The 21872-nt window shown below is 45.7% G+C and overlaps 1 protein-coding gene across 1 annotated transcript in view; it reads left to right on the forward strand.

The window, feature by feature from the left end:
• Positions 1–21872, forward strand: part of LOC147715147 (Fc receptor-like protein 5) — a 515196-nt gene that overhangs the window by 78991 nt on the left and 414333 nt on the right. The window lies entirely within an intron of this gene.

The following is a 21872-nucleotide window of genomic DNA, read 5'->3' on the forward strand; positions in this document are numbered from 1 at the left end:
GCATGTCCATCATCCAAGAGAGAGATCTCAGGGGAGAGGCCACTCCTTCCCCACACTTTACTATGTACAACTGTCATCTGAGAGATATCTCAGCAGGGAGGGAAGTCCCACCCTATTATGCACACTAAAATCCCATCAGAGAGGTCTCAGCAAAGGTTCTAGTCCCTCCCCAGATGCTAGTATGTACACCTGTCACCCTGGGGAGAGATCTTGGTGGAGGGACCAGTCCCTTCTCACAATCTACTAAGCATACCCATCATTCAAGACTGAGGTGTTGACAGAGAGGCCAGCCCTCCTCACACTCTACTACACACAACCGTCATCCAAGTGAGAGGTCTCAGCAAAGATCTGTCCCTCCCCACACCCCACTTTGTATATGTGTAATCAGACACAGAGGTGTCACTAGAAAGGTAATTCCTTTTTACACATACCTTTCACCCTGGGTAGAGGTCTCAGTGGAGAGTCCTCTCTTGCTCCACACCCTACTACACATGCTCAACCTTGGGGAGAGGTCTCAGCAGAGAGATCAGTATCTCACTATACCCTACTACACACACCCATAATACTAGAGAGAGGTCTCAGTGGAGAGGTTACTCTCTTCCCACACCCTACTATGCACATCCATCATCCAAGAAAGAGGTGTCAGTGGACAGGGTATTTAGTTCCACACCCTACTAAGCACACGGTCACCCTGTGAAGAAGCCTCAGTGAAGAGTCCAGTCTCTTTCCACAGCCTACTACACACACCAATCATCCGAGAGAGAGGTCTGAGCAGAGAGGGCAGTCCCTCTGCACACCTTACTGCACACACCCGTCTTCCAAGCAAGATGCATACCTGTTACCCTGTAGAGGAGTCCTGACACACGTCCCTAAACACACCCTACTATGCATACCCATCATCCCAGAGAGAGGTTTCAGCAGAGAGGCTAGTCACTCCCCATACCCTAGTGCCCATACCTGTCACCCTGTGGTGGAGTCTCAGCTGAGAGGGCACAACCTCTGCACACTACGTTATGCACATGTGTCACCTTGTGGAGGAGTCTCAGCGGAGAGGCCAGTCCCTCCCGACACTCTACTATGCCCACCTATCATTCAAGAGAGAGTTCTTAGTGGAGAGACTAGTTACACAACCCAGTCACCCTGCGGAGGAGTCTCAGTGGATAGGTCAGTTCCTACACACACCCTACTGCACACACCCGTCATCCCAGAGAAATATTTTAGTGGAAAAGCTAGTCACTCCCCATGCCCTACTACGCACACCCGTCACCCTGCGGGGGACTCTCAGCAGAGAGGGCACAACCTCCCAACACCATGCTGTGCACATCCGTCACCTTGTGGAGGAGTCTCAGCAGAGAGGCCAGTCCCTCCCCACACCCTTCTATGCATGCCCATCATCCAAGAGAGAGATCTCAGCTGAGAGACTAGTCCATCCTCACAGCCTACAATGCACATCTGTCATCCCAGAAAGACATCTCACCAGAGAGGTGAGTCCCTCCCCAGAGCCTACTACACATGTACTGGAGAGTTTATAGCCTGTTCTTATAGATTAGATGTATGAGCTCGCAAGACTCTCACAGTAGATGGACACATTTGAGGATGGCGGTGCTCCCATGAAAGTCCTGTGTGTGTCATTTTCCCAAAAAGAAGAAAAAGGAGTTGTAACATGAAACAATCAGATTACGAAGAGGATCTGACCCATCCCTGTACAGACAAGGAATAGGCTTGTGTGTTGGAGTACCCGATCCGGGTACCACAGAGCACTCGCCAACTCATCCAATACTACATAATTTAAAGGGCCTACTTCACCCCTGCTAAGATTAACAGATACTTCCAATGATCTGATGCTGATTGCCCCAGATGTCATCAGCTGGATGCCTACCTCCTGCACATATTGTGGACCTTCACCACCTCACCATTTAACTGGCAACACAAGACAACCCAATTGGTTACCTGCACGGGCTGTGCAGCCCTACTCAACTGGTAGACATGCATCTTGTGTCTCTTTTGCAAAAGCAAGTGGCAAGAGGTCACTTCCCGCTTTCTTGATTTGGGATTCGCGGTGGCTAAGCGCTTAAACACAAAACGTTGGAAGTGACCTGAGTCTTCCCCTTTGACAGTCTGGGAATGATCGCTCCTAGTTTTGGCCGACGCCCAGAGTATTGCATTACACAGAGAGGACACATCCCCACAGCCACAAACTGGGACACTATACTATATGACTTCCAAAATGAACACCTCCCAGACTCAGACAGCGCAGAGACTACAGCGAGGGTGGACAGACCGGTAACGGAGTCCTAACCCAGCATACTTCCAACATTTAACAAACTGATAAGCCATGCCAGCCCCTCCAAACAAAAACATACATTGTCATCTCACGCCAGGGATTGAGGGACGTGGGAGAGAGTTGAGAAGATCCAAGTTGGGCTGACTTGTTCTGATGTTTCCTTTTCCCTTCCCTCATTACTTTTTGTTCTTTTCCTTGTTGTATTCTTTTGTTTTTTATTTTGAGACGGACTCCCATCTAAGCTAACACTACATGCTGTGAGCTCTACAATATAACACTTACAAACACTCAGTGATGTTTCTTGTACATTGATCAATCCACGCCTTTGGACCTCTGATGGTAATCATATATCTGCTCATTGTGATAGGTAGCAAGACAAGACCAAACCCTTCATTGAGCTCCGTAAGTCTGGAGAGGGTAAAAACATTCCAGTATTTGGGGGTAACATTGTATGAGAATTTAGCTTGGGAACCACAGATATCAAGTTCTCGATTAAGGCTGTCTCAACTGTCTGGGGCAATCTTGAAGGTTACGAACACTTCTACTTTCAAACCTATTGCCCCTGCAGTTGAAATGTATAAAACACAAGCCAAGGTGGCTGCATTATTTGGCAGCGAGTTGTGGGGGCATAAAGCTGGAAAAGTGCTGACGAATGTAGAAAACAATTTTCTGAGATGCCTTTTGGCCCTTCCTCGTGGTACACCTCTGCTTCCCTTACGATTAGATATGGGCCTCTCTCCTATAGGGGAGGATCTTGAATTAAAACCGTTAAGATTCTGGCATAGGCTTTGGACTACCAATGAGCTCAAACATTATAGGCAAGATCTTATTCATGTTATGAACCTAAAACATAGCGACAAAATTCCGTGGTTATCCTTTGTAAAGCAAGAACTGTATCGGTTGAGTCTCCACGCGCTGTGGGAGGCCCCTCAGTTAGGCTGTCAAAAGGTTTCCCGGAAAAGACTTGTAGAAGTTCATAAAGAAAAAAGTCTTGCTTCCCTTGTGCTTGCACCCCGCAATGGGATTTTAACTGAAAGTTTCTTGGACTCCAAAAATTCTTATTACTTTGAAAGTTTTATGGACATTATTTTCCCGATCCTGGCAAGAAAGCCATTCATCCAATGGAGGCTTGGCACTTTACCCATCAAATCCTTCACGTGTAAATGGGCCAAGAGGGGGGACAAAATATGCCCCGGTTGTAGCGACTGTGATCAGGAGGAAATTCATGTCCTGTTCTTCTGCCCAGCCTACGACAGACCTAGGAATCACTGGCTAGTGCCTCTGTTTAGAAACTTGGGCGTAAGGAGTTATGTGATTTTGTACAGAATATTGAAAACCGATTCTTCCCCTCATATAGTATTTGCAGTCGCAACATTTCTAATGGCCATGTGGCACATTAGGAGGAAATTACTTAAAGTCTGATTACCAAAGGATAGTATTGCCAAATTAACATCATTGCCAATGTATCTCTTGACTATCATTTGGGAAGTGGTTGTTCTTTTTACTTACCCTTTCAAAGTATGTTTTAACAATGTTTTATTCAATATGTATTTTCGTATGTATGTTTTTACATGTATCTTTTATGGCCTAAATGGCCTAAATAAAAAAAATTGGGATTGGATAGGTAGCATTTTCATTTGTGACACACTTTATGACCTTCTGCTTCCTCCAACTGTAACATTTGTTAATGTATAATTGGTGAGGTATTTTGTCTTTCAATATTGACTCCCTATCCCTGTTCATGTTTCTGTAACCAAGAAAAACAATGAAACAAATTTAAACAAAAAGAAACAATCAGATAACATAGAATTATGGTGGCTATGAAAAGAGCCTTTGTGTTTATAGTGTATAGTGCACAGTTAGATGTACATTCAGATGCATTCCTTGATTTTATTAAGGAAGATTCTGTTTCTTTCTGCAGTGATGTGCACTTCATCTCACCTATAGAAATCTAGCACATCAAAATGAATATTGTTATGCTAAATGGAGCCCATGCAATGGTCATTGGGTAATGCAGAAATTCTTTTATCAGCTTGTCTCTGGGATTTCTCTATACTAGGACAAAATTGGTGTGACCACTGTCATTTTTGCCTTTGACATATGTTGGACTATACAAAGTTTATACGTGGAAAGAGAGACATAAACTGACAGAAGGTCCCCTTTATTTGGATTTCAATTCCTATCCCTGTATTTGTGGCTACTTCATTGCCAACACAGTACACTATCATGAAGTCTGGGTGCTCACAATCCAAAATGCTTTTAACCATTTGTAACAGTTGATTTCAATTCATACCTCTGTGGCCAATACAATTGATATCCCACAGAGGAAATCCAAGATCTCTGTCAATACCACACTTAATGACTGGTAGAAAGTGGGTTCTCTAGTTGGTGGAGGTATGCACCATGCACAAATAGGGGCCACAGTCCTAGTCAGGGTAAGTCAGATGCACACCCTAAACTAATCTCTGTTCACCCTCTGGTAGATTGGCACAGAGCAGTCAGCTTTAACTTAAGAGGCAATGTGTAAAGTATTTGTGCAACACTTAAAACAGTGAAACAATCAACAACGTCTCAACAGGTAATAATTGTAGGCAAGTATGCAAAGTGTAAAACATCAATTACAACTGAAAAGAAACAGGGAGACAACAATGGTTTGTATAAGTTGTATAGAGCGGTCTATATTTAAAGAATACTGAATACAGTTAACATATCAGCACTATTTACATTGTATGTGGGTATAACCCAAACATTTGTGTGCATATCAGTGCTTGTGCAAAAAGTGAACAGCCCAAGGGACACCTGGAAAAGTGTATGGAACTGCGAGAACGGCGCAAGAAATATAATCTGAAGGGGGCGTGGCCGACAGCCGAACATGGCGGTTGCGTTTTAGTGGAGCTCTGGACCTGGGTTCCTACACCCTGAATAACACCAGATAACGCTGCTTCAAACTTCTCCCAAAAAGACTGCTACTGCCTACCGGAGTGGGAGCCAGCACCGGATCGACCCCCGACACTCTTGTGGCTAGATATCGGGGTATGCGGACATCCGCTGCCGTCCCACCGCCTGGGTGCTTGAGGCAGGCCTGAAGTCGGGAGCCCACCCGCTGGTTCGGAGAGGTGCGGCTGGCTCTGGCGGCGATTCCCTATGACGAGAGGTTGACGGAGGAAACCTAGAAAGACGGCGAGGTGCCTTTGCCCCTGCACCGATTGCCTGTGTGGGCGGGGTGGTGAGCGGCGGCGGCGGCACACTGCACGTCGTCCCTCACGCTAGCCCCGGGGATGCGCTGCGGCCTTCGGCGGAGGGGCCGTGAGACGGATGTGATGCGACGGCCTCTCCCCTACTGTGAGAGCTGCAACATAAGGTACCAAGGGCCCAATACCGGGACATACCCCCGCTCGCCGGGCTGTGACGGCCACTGGATCGGCCCTGCCTTGCCGGCTACCTGAGGCTGAGGGGTGCTGACTTCAGGGGCCTCCGTGACATCTGTGTCCTGATGCTGTGATACCAGCGATGCTGGCCCAGACGGAAGTCGATCTGCCGTGAGAGTCCGGCAAAGATAACCTGGGCGGGGGTGACGTGCCCTGTCGGTGGTGGACACTGCGGGGGCAGCCGAGTTTGCTTGTGAAACTTGGCTGTGCACGCGGGCCCTTGCAGGCAAGATTGAGGCCTGCTGGCGACGCGCTGAGGGCTGACGAGGCACAGCGGTCTGGTGTTTCGGTGTGGGACCCCCCGCTTTCCCTGCATTGTGGATTCGGTACGGGATCTGGAGTGCGCCGTTGTGGCAAACTACCCCTGAAAACCCTGCTTGGACTGTGTAGGCAGTTGTGCCTAATGCTCGGATGCATATAAGTCCATAACAGTGGTGAACCACCTTACGCTTGGTGTGGACTGGCTAGACCCATGCCTGCCGCAACTTCTGGATGGTCTGGATACTAACCCGAGGGACGTCCCGGCTGCTGCTACTAAGTGAGGCCTTGCTGTTCCTCCTGGTGCGCGTTCGCTGGGATCGCGGGACCCCCCCAGCTGCACTGTAGCACACTTATCCCCTGCCTTGCCTTTCCCCCAAGACGGTGGGACGGGCTGATGAGCTCCTGCATACTATGGTGATGGGTTGCAACAGAAGGAAGCAACAAGACGCCGGAACCAACACAGATTACACCATGGCGCGAGTGGACCCTAGTGGAATATCACAACTGCCCAACTGCATTCCACCTACTGCAGAACAGGAACCGGTGGACAAGCTAGACCTTATCTTGCAGGAGGTCAGAGACTCGGGGAAGGCCATTGGACTCCTAATCGGTGCACTCATGACAGGCCTTACACTACTAAAAGCAGACCACGCAAAACTGGCAGACAAGGTGAAGGATAATACCGTGGCACTGGCGAATCTTTCCCCACAACAAAGCCAGACCACGGCAAAGGTGCAGCAACTACAACAACAAGTCACCAACCTACTGGAACGGGTGGAAGATGCGGAAGGCCGCACAAGACGGAACAATGTCCGCGTCATTGGCCTGCCGGAACGCTGCGAGGGAAGGGACCCGGCGACATACATGGAACAGTGGTTCCGTGACCATATCACCTTAGAGGAGCTCTCCAACCAATACTGCGTGGAACGTGCGCACAGAATACCTACTGGTCAACCTAAACCGGGTGCCCCCCGCGGCCACACATTCTCAGACTATTAAATTATAGGGACAGGAACGCACTGCTACAAAAAGCGCGAGAGCTGGGCTAGATCAACTTTGAAAATGCGCGCATATCCTTATACCCAGATTACACTCTTACTGTACAGCGACATCGCTCCTCGTTCAAGGCCATAAAGAAGAAGCTGAGGACTCTGAGCCTCAAATATGCTCTCCTCTTCCCTGCCCGTTTAAAAATCATCTATTCACGTAAGACGTATTTTTTCAAAAGCCCGGAGGATGTCGAGGAATGGCTGGAGATCACAGACCCCTCAGAGGTTGGTGACAATGCTTCCCAAAGTACACAGGGTGGTTCCAGTCAAGCGGACCGGACCGGTGTGCGTAGAAGCATACGGATACGTGGAAACTCCCGACAACCCAATCCGACATCGCAACAACAGCAGGAGGGCAAGGAGCAAGCAATTATGGCGGCCGCTACCTTTCGACAACCTGCACCGGTGGAAGACTCGGCCTCCTCTGAAGAGGAAGACCTTAACAAATCAGACTCTGAGGGTAGTGTGGCTCTCTTTCCTTCGGTGACCCCTCAACCGGCAGATGGACTGTTTGGCTGAAACTGGTATGGTGCGGTTCTTTCCGAATTGTCTTTGTACATTGATATGATACCCTTGTTGATTATTGGTATGTTTCATGTAAGGTGCAGCGTTGTGCTAAATGATGTTATACTATATGTTGTGATCACATATTCATTGAGCCCGGGTTCCGTGAAGTTCGGAACTTGTGAATACGATGGAGTGCGCCTCAAGCTCCGCAGACAGCATTGGTGATGTCCCCCAATCGGTGAATGCTGTCGTAATACAGGGCGAATTTCTGTTTGTTGTGTTTAGCTTAGTGGCCCGGTATAGTTTTTTGGCCGGACAGAGTATTGGGGGTTTTGGGGAGGGATGCGGTCCTATGTGCCTATTGGCTCCGAGAGCAATGTACACAGTCACCAATGTGCTCTTGTCGCAGGGATTCCGTGCTCAGACAGAACTGTGTATAGAGGCTTGGAACCTCAGTGAATTAGGGTGTGCCAAAACTCACCTTAGTACCCAAAAATCCCCTACCAGACTAGCAATCAGTGTCTCATTGGTCATCATAAACTCCCAATGCTTAGACAAACCAGAACATGGACTTAGTACACCTCAGGTAACGTGGAACACATGAACACTCTTTCGTTATACAATCATTTCAATCCAGAACAAGGAGTAAAAGAGGACTCGTGCATATTTGAAATGTTTATTCACTAATGCAGTGTTCTCAAACGCAGTATCTTAATTAATACAAGCAAACATAATATAAGAAACAAAGTAATCAGCATAGTCACTAGTCCATAGAACACAAATGGTGAAAGCATAGTATTATGCTAAAATGAATAGGGTTTAACAAAACCTAATTCTCACCCTCCCTAGCTAGTATATTATATTATATCTAAGATGGTCTCTTTTGGATTTTAGCAGAGCGGCCCCATACCTCAAGATCCTAGTGGTAAGGGATCACATCATCAGCAACCAGCTCTTCTGCATGCGAAGCACCATCAAGTGTGTTTGTATGCTCTCGTGCAAAGCAATATAAAGCGCGCCTAAAGCCAGAACTTGGCTGCAGCTGCATGTATGTTATGTCTAGGAACGTGCAAAGATCAGTGCTCACAACAACCACTGTGTTGAGATATCCTTGAAGGTTTCAGCACTCACTGTACAGATACAACTCGCCAAGCAAGGCTGATATCAGTGTAACAACATATTATTCTCGTATGAATCAAAAACATTCGACTAGGCTCAAAGCTAAAGCAACAACTATGTGTCGTGTGCAAAAGCAGCAGAAAGGTAAAATGGCGTTTAAACTCCTAAAAAGCTCATGCTAACTTAACACAGCATAAAGGCTATATATATCTATATATCACGAATGTCTGACATAATATCGACAGACAGAATATCGAAATACAAAAATATCGGAGCAAAAATATCGACATCAAAAATATCGGAATCCTATCTTCATAAAGGTAAGTACAAAAATATCGAAAAAATAATATCGTAGTACAAAAATATCGGAATCAAAAATATCGTTTTTTTAAATGTATTAATAATAATGTAAAAATAATTTTAAAATACATATAATTTTACAAATATTAAATAAAAATATTAAAACAAAATTAAAACTAATACATATACATTTAAAATAAATAAAACACAATAATTTAATGTAATTTTTTTTAATATTATTTATTTGATTTAATGTAATATTTTTTTGTTTTTAACCTGTACGCCTGTACCCCAAAATCCCAAAACTGACCCTGAACCCTAAAAATATCCCTGTACCCCAAAAACCCAAAACTGACCCTGAACCCTAAAAATACCCCTTCACCCAAAAACTGAAAACTGACCCTTATCCTTAAAAATACCCATTTACCCAAAAACTGAAAACTGACCCTGAACCCTAAAAATACCCCTTTACCCAAAAACAGAAAACTGACCCTGAACCCTAAAAATACCCCTTTACCCAAAAACTGAAAACTGACCCTGAACCCTAAAAATACTCCTTTACCCAAAATTAATTAAGATTATTTAATTACCAATTAATTATTAATTAACAATAACAATAAAGTAAATATATTAGCACATTAGCTGTAATTAAATTTAATAATTAATATTATTTTTCCCAATTAATTAATTAAGAATAACAAAAAATGATATATAAAAAAAATACTATAATTAATGTAATTAAATAATTAATATTAATTAATTACCAACTAATTAATTATAAATATGTACAAAATTATATTAATTAATAACTAATTAATATAAATTAATTGCCAATTAATTATTAATTAAAATATGTACAAACATATATTAATTAATTAATTATTATTAAATTACTTCCCACCCTATTCCCCTATAAACCCATAACCCGCTACAGAACATATTTATCAATTAATCAATTAATTAAAATTAATTACAAATGATTTCTCAATTAATTAATTAATAATTCCTACTAATTAATAATTAATTTAACATAATTAAATTACTTCCCACCCTATTCCCCTATAAACCCACAACCCGCTACAGAAGTAAAAGACAATATTTAATTAAATTACATTAAAATAAATAATAAAACATAATAAATACAATATAATATACACTAAATTTATTTAAAAATTGATATTAGTAACATCAAAGTTATTTATTTCGATATTATTGACATCGATATTTAAAACTTCGATATTACTGATATCATACTAATATCGATATATTTAAACTTCGATATTTTTGTATATCGATATTTAAAAATCGATATTTTGTCTTTGTACCATATATCACTCTAGTCTGTTCATAGAACTAATAAGATATCCCGAGGCATACACTCAGTAAGTATAATGTGGTAGCGTGGAACGTTAGAGGGCTGGGGTCCATACAGAAATGGGCTGGGGTCCATACAGGGCTGGGGTCCATACAGAATACATGCCCAGTTATTGCGTAGGAAAGCCCACATAGTATATTTACAAGAATCCCACATGTTGCAGCAAGAGCAGTAAAACTCTGCAAGAAATGGATAGGACAAGTGTTCACTACTAGCTACTCAGGGTATGCCTGGGGGGTCACGATATGAATTTGTCATGGGGTGCCTTTCACGCCACTGGAACACCAGATTGATAAACAGGGGCGGTATATATTTTTGCAGGGATCCCTGGATGGCCTGGTGGTGGTGCTCGGTAGCATATATGCGCCGAATACGGAGCAGGAACAATTCCTTACTACCCTGAACCTGGCACTGACTGGATGGGAGGTGCACCCATGGTTCATAGGTGGGGACTACAACGCGGTTATGGACATCTCTCTAGATAGGTCGCATCCCACTCTTAATGGGGCGGGCGTCACTAAACTAGCAAAGGCGTTGTGTGGGTGGACAACCGGCTGGGCCCTGTGTGATGTGTGGAGGATGCAGCTCCCAACACATAGAGAATACTCATTTTGCTCACCGGTCCACATGCTCCATACTAGGATATATAGGATATACTGCTCAAACGCTATTGCAATGCAAGTCACACACACTACTTATCTTGCCAAAACGTGCTCGGACCACAACCCGTTGGAGGTAACGATTACATGGGGCAGGGAACCCACTCCAGTGCCCACCTGGAGATTATGGGCGCAACTGCTAGAAGACACGGTGTTCTGTACCCCTATTGCTGACACTATTACACAATATTTTCTAGAAAACATAAACATGGCCTCTAATGGCTTGATTGAATGGAACGCCTTCAAGGCGGTACTACGTGGAAGGGCCATCAGTATGACGGTCGGTGCTCGACAAGAGGTTCATAATTCTCTCATAGAAACAGAGCGGAGGATGGACCGCTTGGAACAGGAGGCGGCGCACGATAGGGAGAAACAGGGGCCACTCTAGGAGCTCCGTATACAACATGCGGAGTTACTTGAGTCGCTCTGCAACATAGACTATCAACGCTATACGCAGAGAACCCAAACTGAGGCGGACAAATCAGGGGCGCTGTTGGCTAAACTAATAAAGGATGATCCCCCGGCCATGGTGATTAGTGAGGTCACTTCCTTGGAGGGCGGTTCAGCGCAAACCCAACATGCCATTAACACAGCCTTCTATCACTACTATGCTCTTGAGGCGTGAGCCGGGAGCGAGGTGGATGGCTGATCTGCCCATTGCTTAATTTTGCACATTTTGAATGGACTGCTGCTATATTTTAAACTGTTGCTATTGTTCATTTTAAATCACTAGTGGGTAAGGGGGCAGGCTGATTTTTAAGACTCTGCGCCCTTGGGTACTCACAGTTCAGGAGGCAGGGACGAGGGAACTGCGACGAGACGCTCGCCTGGACGACCGCCATCTTGAAGCGGGCCAGGGCTGAGCGGTCTAGTCTTTCTCCTTTCCTGGACCTCAAAAGTCGGGCTGGTGCGTGCCCGCAGCGGGCACGCCGGCGGCGCGCCGAAGGTGCGCCAAAGGCAAGCCCGTCTGCGCCCGTCCGCACCAGATCCGTACCCAGCACCACAACTCCTGGTCGGAATGCCGCGAACACGGTATGCCACCTTACCTATGAGCGGGATACACTGTGGGCCCTCGGAGCAGAAGTTAGAACATAAATTGACACTTGTATAGCGCACTACTCACCTGCAAGGGTCTCAAGGCGCTTGTACGAATACCGCTGTGGAACCCATCCTGGGTTTCCCTGTGAGGCGTCCACTCCTGGGCACCCCCAGGGTGGAGGCCAGGCATCCTTAGCGTTGTGGGGGCCGTCGTAGAGATTAGGCAAGCTATTGCCCAGAGTTGCAGAGTGTGACTCCATGATTGGAATAGGCACAGAGGCGAGAATTATCAGGTCCGTGGAATTTTGAGCCCAAGACCCACCGAGGCGGGGAATTGAACCCTGGTCCCGGGCTAGAACTCTGCATCAGGGTCTGTCACTCTAACCATTGAGCCACACTTCTCCACAACATCAGGCTGTGTACACCTGGAATTTCGAAAATACCCGCAGACGGTACTACATCGATGCCCGAGTTGTCACACAGCCCTTCCCATGGTCTCTTGGCTGCCCATTAGTGCCATTACTAATATAGATAGTGGAGAGGTGAAGGGTGAGACTGTTGATGTCAAATGTATGTTGTTGAATGCCAGATCCCTAGTCAAACATAGTATTGAACTGGCGGACCTGATACACGAAATGGGTGTTAAGATAGCATTTATAACTGAATCATGGACGGATGCAGCTTCGGGCCCAGACATTGTTAAAGCCACCCCCCCAATTATGGCTGTCATGTCCAGAATAGATGGGGAAAGAGAGCTGGCGGCCTGTCGATCATCTACCATGATTCTGTAAAAGGTAGTATTCAGCCAGTAACTGTTGATTCTGGCGAAGCACCTGTTTTTAAATTTACCTTGTCCCATCATTATCCCTCAGAGGCTGTTTACTTTACAAACCCCCTGGGACTAAAGCCCCATTCTTAGCGGCACTTGGAAGTCTTTTAGAGGAAGCAGCTTGTGCTAAGACTTTTACAGTTTTAGGGGATTTTAATTTCCACCCTGACTGCAGCTCGGACCCAGACACTTGGGAGCTCATGGAGCTAATGGATGTGGTGGATATGAAGCAATTGGTGGCAGGGCCGACCCACAGGGCTGGACACACCTTGGATGGAGTTTTTTCCAACCATCCTAATATAGGTGTCATGGCTACGCACCCGGTCCCCTGGTCTGACCATGCCGCTTTCTGTTTTAACATTGCTATGGCACTACCCCCGAGATCGAGACAGGCTAGGAAACCAGCCAGGACCATCAGGAAATGGAAAAACATAGAAGGCAAGTCTCTTGATGATCTATTGACATCAACGATGGTACCCCTTTCAGTGGATGTAGAGGAGGCGGCCACCACATATACTAACTGTGTGGACAAGGCCTGTAGGCAGCTAGCACCACCCAAACTTTGTCATTCCACTCGCACTTCACCATCGGCTCCTTGGTTCTCAGAGGAGATCAGGGAGCATAAAATTATCTGTAAGAAACTAGAACGGATATGGAGGAAAAACTATTATGAGGCCGACAAAAAGAGATATAATTTGGAACTAGGTGTATATAAAGATCTGATAGGGAAAGCAAAGAGTACCTTTTTCACCAATCACATTAAGGACTCCCCAAAGGAACTCTACCAAACAATTCTTACCCTGGCAGCCCCAAAACCAGCGGCTGTGCCCCCTAGTCAGGAATTATGTGAAGATCTGGCTAAATTTTTCCAAAATAAAGTGGAGACCAATTTCATCTCTCTGGATGGCCAAATTAAGAGCAACCCCCCAGAGGATAATCCTGAACTGGTAGAGACCAATTCCCAGAAAAGCAGGCTCCTGTGCTTCTCCCCGGTAAATGAGGAGGAGGTAAGGAAGCGGCTGCTGAGGTTAAATCAGGCTCCCCTCATGATCCCTGTCCTTCTACCATAGCAAAGCTAGCTGCAGCACCGATAGCCTCTGTGCTTACATCATTATTTAATAATATGCTGGAAAGTGGGGAATTCCCATCCCGCTGGAAACAGGCATCAATCCTCCCTCTTTTAAAAAAATTAAATCTGGATATTGACGATTTGAACAGCTATCGACCCATTGCCAGACTGCCGTTACCGGCCAAGCTTATAGAGGGAATAATTAATTCTCAGTTAAGCTCTTTTCTTGGTGCTGTGCAAGCTCTGGACCCATCTCAACACGGGTACAGGGCGGGGCACAGCACGGAATCAGCACTAATCAAATCTGCGGAAGACATTAGGAAAGTGATGGACGCTGGAGGAAAAGCTGCACTGATCCTTTTGGATCTGTCCGCTGCCTTGGATACGGTCCACCACATGATACTGGTAGGCAGGTTGAGGACCGCGGGGATTTAGGGCAAAGCACTTAAGATCCTGAAAGCCTTCCTCTCCAACAGGAGCCAGGTGGTGACCTTGGATGACCAAGAATCCAGTCAGTTCATACTCCCCTGTGGGGTTCCCCAGGGCTCATCACTGAGTCCAACGCTTTTTAATGTTTATGTTTCCACCCTAGCACCAGTCATCAGAGCCTTTGGTTTTAACTTAACATCATATGCAGACGAAACACAGATTGTGGTGTCGCTGCTACTGGGAGGAGAGGAAGGCACGGCCAGGTGGTTTAAAGACTGCATACTTGCAGTCACTGATTGGATGGCAGGGAATTGCCTAAAACTGAACTCAGCCAAGTCCGAGGTTCTCCTCTTTGGGGCTAGAGAGAATTTCTGGTCCCCAAGATGGTGGCCGGAAGAACTGGGCGTTCCTCCCTCACCTGTTGCCAAGGTCAAGAACCTTGGGGTTCTGATGGACGATAAACTGTCCTTTAGGCTTCAAGTAAATGCGCTGTCCTCAGCCACCTTTTTTGTTCTTAAGACTCTACGCAAGATCCTGCCCTTTCTTCCAGATGAGCATAGAAAAACAGTAGTGTCTGGATTGATCCTGTCTCGGCTGAATTACTGCAACGGCCTACTGCTCAATGCTCAACAAGGGCTCCTTAATAAATTACAAACTCGGCAAAACGCAGCGGCTCGCCTGATCACGGGTATTCCCAAATTTGCCTCTGTCGCCCAAGAGCTGGTGAAATTACACTGGCTGCCTGTTCGCAAGCGGATCGCATTCAAAGCATTATGCATAGTCTTCAAGGCACTTAAAGGGCTGGGTCCGCAGTGTATGACCCAGTACTTTCAGTGGTACAAACCTGCTAGATCACTAAGATCAACCGATCAGGGGCTGATAGTGATCCCAAGAATTAAGAAAGCCCGATGGGGAGGCTGAAGCTTCTCTTTGGGAGCAGCAAAGGCCTGGAACGCCTTGCCAGTGGACATCAGACAGATACCAGACTTGATGTCCTTTCGGAGGGTCCTGAAAACATGGCTATTTAGGCAATAAACTTTGGGGCTAGACATTTGGAGTGGTCAACCAGCACCAGGACACCGTCTGGTAACAGTGCGCTTTATAAATGCTGAAAATAAATAAATGCTAGGCTTTATGGCGAGACCACGGACCAATTGGATACACAGATTGATGATTTCCTAAACACACTAACGTACCCAAGTCAGTCCCCGGATTCACTCAAAGGTCTTTCAGGCCCGGTTACAAAAGCAGAAATAAGGGTGGCAATAAAAGGGCTTCCCCGAAATAAAACCCCGGGCTTAGACGGGTTGCCCGCAGAATTTTATGACACTTATGGAGATTCACTGATACCCCTTTTGGAATTCCTGTACAAAACGGCATTGGAAAAAGGTGAATTACCTCACACAACGGCACAGGCTCTGATGATCACACTCCCAAAACCGGGCAGGAACCCCATTGACATGGCAGGCTATCGCCCGTTATCGCTCCTGGAAACGGAATATAACATTTTTAGCAAAGTACTAGCGAATAGACTCCTACCACTCCTGCATAAATTAATCCACATTGATCAAGCAGGTTTTTTACCGGCCCGTAGCACGTCTTTGAACATCAGACGCTTCCATTCCCTACTGTTGGCCACCCCATCATACTACACTCACGCTGGGTGTGTGTCACTAGACCATCACCAGGCATTTGACACAGTGAACTGGGAATATTTAAGGCACTGGGCAAATTCGGACTCCCGGATGATTACCTAAAATGGCTCCGGCTGCAATATCAGGCTCCTACGGCTCGTGTCCGCACGGGGGGGGCCACATCTCAGAAGTGTATCCGCCGGTTTTTCGGGGGACGAGACTCTCAGTGATAGGTAGGATAGCCCTTACGAAAATGGTTGCCCTCCAAGGCTACTTTATTATTTTACGAATCTACCGATATTCCTCCCGCACCGTACTTTTAACTTTTTAAACTCTTTACTAATTGATCTAATTTGGGAGACCGGCAGACAGAGGATTAGCCTCCAGAAGCTCCAGCTTGGCACAGACAAAGGGGGACTCTGGGTCCCTGACCTCAGGGCCTACTAGTACGCCTGCCAGTTACAATGGCTCTCCTTTTGGACGGCCGGTCGTAACCTCCAGGAAATAGGCTACACTGAACGCGACATAGCGACTGGAGCCTTGCACATGCTATTGCTCCCACGCTGTAAACTCCCCCAGCAGCTTGCTTCATTACTGCGCACAGCAATACAATGCTGGAAAGCGGCGCTCCTTTATACGAACACACCCCCTGCATATGCAGGTAACATTCCTCTCTTGAGCATACCATTGGCGACTGGGCCTATAACACAAAGTACCATTGCCCCCTGGACTGACGTAGGAGTTAGCACAGTAACAGACCTGTTCCATGAGGGACATTTGCTAGATTATGATAACTTTGTCCGGAACACGAGAGTACCTGACCATCTATATATCCTGCATTCGGCTGTGACGCAGTATGTGAAAACACAGTGGGTCCCGCTGAGACAAGAACCAGATACACATGAATTAGTCAAAATGGTACATTATATGGTACGGGGCAGGCATTTGGTGAAATGGTTATATGCTGGGATCCGGGCGCACGCTGGAATATTCCTCACTCCATTGCAAGATGCCTGATCAGGGGACATCGGACGTGTCTTGGAAGGGAAGGAATGGGGGAAAATTATAGAACACCCAAGGAAGATTGCTATGAACGCTAGATTTAAATGTATCCAAACCATGGTACTTCACAGGGCCTACCTCACCCGCTCATCCAACACCACTGCCCCAGGTGTCATGAGGAGGGGGCTGGAATAACGCATATGTTATGGACCTGCCCTCACTTAGGGGCTTTCTGGGACTCGGTCAGAAGGCTAATTTCTGTAGCTATACAAAGGGAAGTAGCCAATACTATAGAGGAATGTATCCTAGGTCTACATAAGTCTCAGTCCAAACACAAAGTATCATACAGATTTGCTGACCTGTCACTGATTCTAGCAATACAGGCCATCACAATGCGGTGGAAGTCTAAAAAACCACATCCCCTTCATATGTGGCATGGCGCAGTGATCAGGTGGGGTAATGCAGAGAGTGCGGCACGAAGACGCGATGAGGCCAGGGGTCTACGTAAAACCCCAATAGCACTGGAGTGGGACACAATGTTAGAATCCTTGAAAACGCAAGAGGTGGACGTGGTGGAATCTTGATATAACTCGCAGTAAGGTCCACGATGCCCAGGTACCTCTGTAGTACACGTTACGCACAGTGAATGTGTGCTTTTGTCTCACTGTTGGTACCCATATGCTCCTATTCAAAGCAAGGGATGTGTATCTATGACTGCTCACACTGCTGTTGGTACTAGACTGTGTCCACCAGTTGGCTCTGTACGGACAACCATTCTCTTTGTTATTTGCGAAAGATCACTCGACCGGAGGGTGGGGGATGGAATTTTTGGTTGGAGAAGTTCGGTTTTCTTAATACAGACAATGTTACTGTGTGTTGTCATTGATAAGCCCGACTAGGTGGTCATGGACAATCGAACACTACCAGGCATCTGCTGGGAGGTGATGCTATGAGTTATACGTACTCTGCTGCCAATGTGGATAGAACTGTTGCGAATACTAATGTAAACTGCATGGCATCCTCTCTTGTAATTTGGTGGACGGTACTGCATTTGTACCTGCTATGACCACAGGGTAGAAAATCATTCTGTAAGTCAGGGTTTTATAGTATTTGTATTGTACTGTACGATATGAAAAAACTGAATATAATTTTTGTTTAAAAAAAGAAATAAAAAAAAAGAAATATGATCTAAAAATTGGTTACAAAACAAAATATTGAGGGCACATAAAATAATCAACAAATTCAAGGAACTAAAAAACGCAGACTCTGAGTGGTCGATGGCTTTTCAGCCTGCATGTAATTCAGGTCATCATCAGGACCAGGTTTGATGGTGCGGATACTTATATCTGTAGCAGAACCACAGACACCTCAGATTGCCCTTGGTGGTATAGAGGAGAAGCAAGGCTAATCTCTTTGACTTCTGCTCAGCAGAGGTCATTTGATTTAGGAGTACAAGGATTTGATGTATTCAGCTACCTTCAAGAAACAGCTTCATTTGCAGGTGCCTCAAAATATTATGTAAATAAAATATGATGTTTGTGACTAAACATTTGAATTATGTAATATTTTTAAAATACAGTTTAGAATGGTGTTCCTATTAAAGGAGTGGTGATAATTTAAAACAGTTCAAATATATTTCCAAGCACTGTAATAATGAACAGTATATTAATAATGGCAAAAAGATTTATTCAAAATATTTGAGAAATATTGGTGTTCTGATGGTAAGTGGTAATTGAACTTTTCACTATGCCGTTTGTATTTAGTTTATTATGTTTGTTGGTGCTAACATTTCAAAATTACATAGACAATTAAGTTCTCTTCAACCTTAGCTGACTGAATGTGTGGTATGTTGTCTTCATAGGTGGCTGTTGAGTTTTTCCTGTATTGAGTATCTTTCAGGAGTGGTTGATGTTTTTTGAAAGCTTTGTAGTTCCTATATACAATTTTGAATAGAGGATGTAGCAAACCCAATCATAAACTCTGTTCACCCACATAAAAGGTGTTTGTATGAGAGAGAGTTCTTCAATGAAGCCTATACCATAAAATCTTCCCCCAGTAGAAAGGTGTCAGCAGAGTGAATATGTTGTCATAAAACTATTCACTTTGTATACAGAGCTTTCAAATTGAGCCAATCTTGCATGAAAGTGTACCATGCAGAATGTGCACCCTGTTAAAATGTAATAACAGGTCATAGTGATTCTATTATACCTTCTACAAACAGTCATTACTTCATAATGAGGTGTTACTAGAGGCTGCTTTTGCAAACCCCATTATGAACCAGCTTCACCAAAAAGAAAAAGGTTTTTGCAGAGAGCTTAGTTCCTCACTTAATCTTTTCACGCATATCTCTCCCTTTATAGAGAGGTATCAAAAGGAAGGTATTTTATCATTAAAGCCAAGCATTTACCCTGTCTACAGTTGTTGGGAAAAGAGTGTAGTAGCAAAGTATATCTTGCAGAATCTGCGCCTTATTAAAATGGGATAACACAAGACCTAGTTTTTCGGCTTTACTTTGTACAGACAGTCTTACGTCTCTAGTGATGTGTTACTGAAGAGTCTGATCTTCGCGCAAGAAATCACTGTCCACACCTCTTTAGGAGCAAGAAAGGCCACTTTATTTTAAGACAGGTGCATCATAAATTTCGTGAACACATTCATTATTTATTTATTTACCATAATTCAACTCTACAGTGAGCCTACGAAACCTAAATCCCAAAACCCCGAACTAACTCTTGCCTACTACCCCTAGTACTACCCAACGAGCTACCCTTCAGGATGGCCAACCCGCTCCAGGCTGCCCACCCCACTAGCAAAAACCCGCCTCCTAAGAGAACAAAGACACCTGTCCTAACAGTGGCAAACCTACAAAACAAAGCAGCACCTAGAGCACCGCAAAATAAAAAACCCAAAAAATAAATAAAAAAGAGGGAGGGTGGGTGGGGCAAAACAAAACCTCCCTTTTAGCTTCCCGCCACGCAGTTCCCAACCGCCAGCCTGCCTCCCTTATATCTACTCCCCTAATCAGTCCCCACCTGTTGCCCTGACTCTCGCGTGAACATACCCAGGAAGAGACCGGCTCGCGCCTAGCTCTCCCTGGGTCCCCCCTCGCGCAAGAAATCACTGTCCACACCTCTTTAGGAGCAAGAAAGGCCACTTTATTTTAAGACAGGTGCATCATAAATTTCGTGAACACATTCATTATTTATTAATTTACCATAATTCAACTCTACAGTGAGCCTACGAAACCTAAATCCCAAAACCCGAACTAACTCTTGCCTACTACCCCAGTACTACCCAACGAGCTACCCTTCAGGATGGCCAACCCGCTCCAGGCTGCCCACCCCACTAGCAAAAACCCGCCACCCAGGAAAACCTTTAGCGTTTTCCTGCCCCACCTAAAAATGGAAAGGAAGGAGCACACCACAACTGCACCTGAAGAACTTTGCTAATCAAATCCCTGAGCTCCAGAAGGTAAAAAGAAATGCCCAATGAAGACAGATGTACACCGTCCTCACAGAATAAATGCTGTTCAGAGACTTTTAAATGGTAATGATCCAAACTGTAGATACCCAAATGGTGACAAAAAAGTTGCATTGTTCTATTAACTTTCCGTCGAGCCTTTTCCAGGGCGGAATGGTTCCTCGCCCCACGCCATTGCAAACGAGGCACAAACTCAGTCCATATCAGCATGGTGCTCACCCATGTGGTCTTGATGATTTCCAGGTCTTGTTTCATTAATTTCAACAAAGTCAAACCAGAGAGTGAAACTAAGTCATTTTCGCCCAAATGCAGCACCAGGAGATCCGGAGGGCCCCCCAAACACTGTGAAACCAAAGCAGCCAAGGCGGGAAAAAGCCCACCCCAGCGCATGCCCCCCGTTCCATGCCAGGAGACTTCATGCGTCATGCTGTTTAAACCAAGTGATCTCCCACAGAGCTGACTGGCAGCGGCTAAAGCCGCCCGTTTAACAAAAGAGTGCCCCAGGATCCACACCCTCCTTTTGGATCCAACGACTGAGGGCCAAGGACCTAGGAGAAAAAGAAATGTTAGACAAGCAAAAATGTACTATTTTCTCACATATTTCTCACAGCACTTGGAACGCCAACGTCCAATGCGACGAATTTGTGACCAGTCCCACCCCAACCTAGCGGCCTCCGTCGCCGCACCAATTCTGAATGAATGGGTACCAAATTGAACAGGATCCCTCCCCAGGCGCAACAGAACCTTGCGTAATACAGCCAACAACTGAGGTGCAACTATAGGACTACCATCAGCATGACAAAAAATGGGCCCCTGGAAAAAATGTTGGGAGGACACAAAAACTTCCCATTCGCCCACCGGGCAACATGCAGAGACACCACTCCTGCCAAGGAACACCCACTTACCCCTCCCCATCTGGTCGGTTTTGGACGCCCGCAGCCACAGCCGCACTCTGTCCCTTTCCAACACCACCTCACTGCTGGTCATACCCACCCTACCCCTCAACCCCAACAACTCTGATGCCCGAAATGCCCCAAAGAACAACCAGACAAAACACAAACGAAATTTGGCACATTCAAAAGCATCATGGCAACACACCTCCAATTCCGGTAACAGCAACTGGAGCAAATCAAAAGTCACCGGCTGCCGGAGCTGCTGACCACCAGCCCGAAGCCTAGTCAAACCTTTCAACACTTTACGAACCAACACCCCCCCAACAGGATCCCTCCCCCACCAAAGCTGCCCATAAAAAGAAACCCCAGCCAACTTGCCAGAAATGGTTGTGGGCGATAGGCCCTTGTCCGCCAGATGTAAAACAAACTGTAAGATGCATTGTTCATCTGATAACCCGGCCCTAATTGGCCCCGTCAAATCCTTACCAAAATGCAGAAACTCATGCCAGGCCTTCA

This window comes from Lissotriton vulgaris, chromosome 5 (assembly GCF_964263255.1).
Source record: "Lissotriton vulgaris chromosome 5, aLisVul1.2, whole genome shotgun sequence".
NCBI lineage: Eukaryota > Metazoa > Chordata > Amphibia > Caudata > Salamandridae > Lissotriton > Lissotriton vulgaris.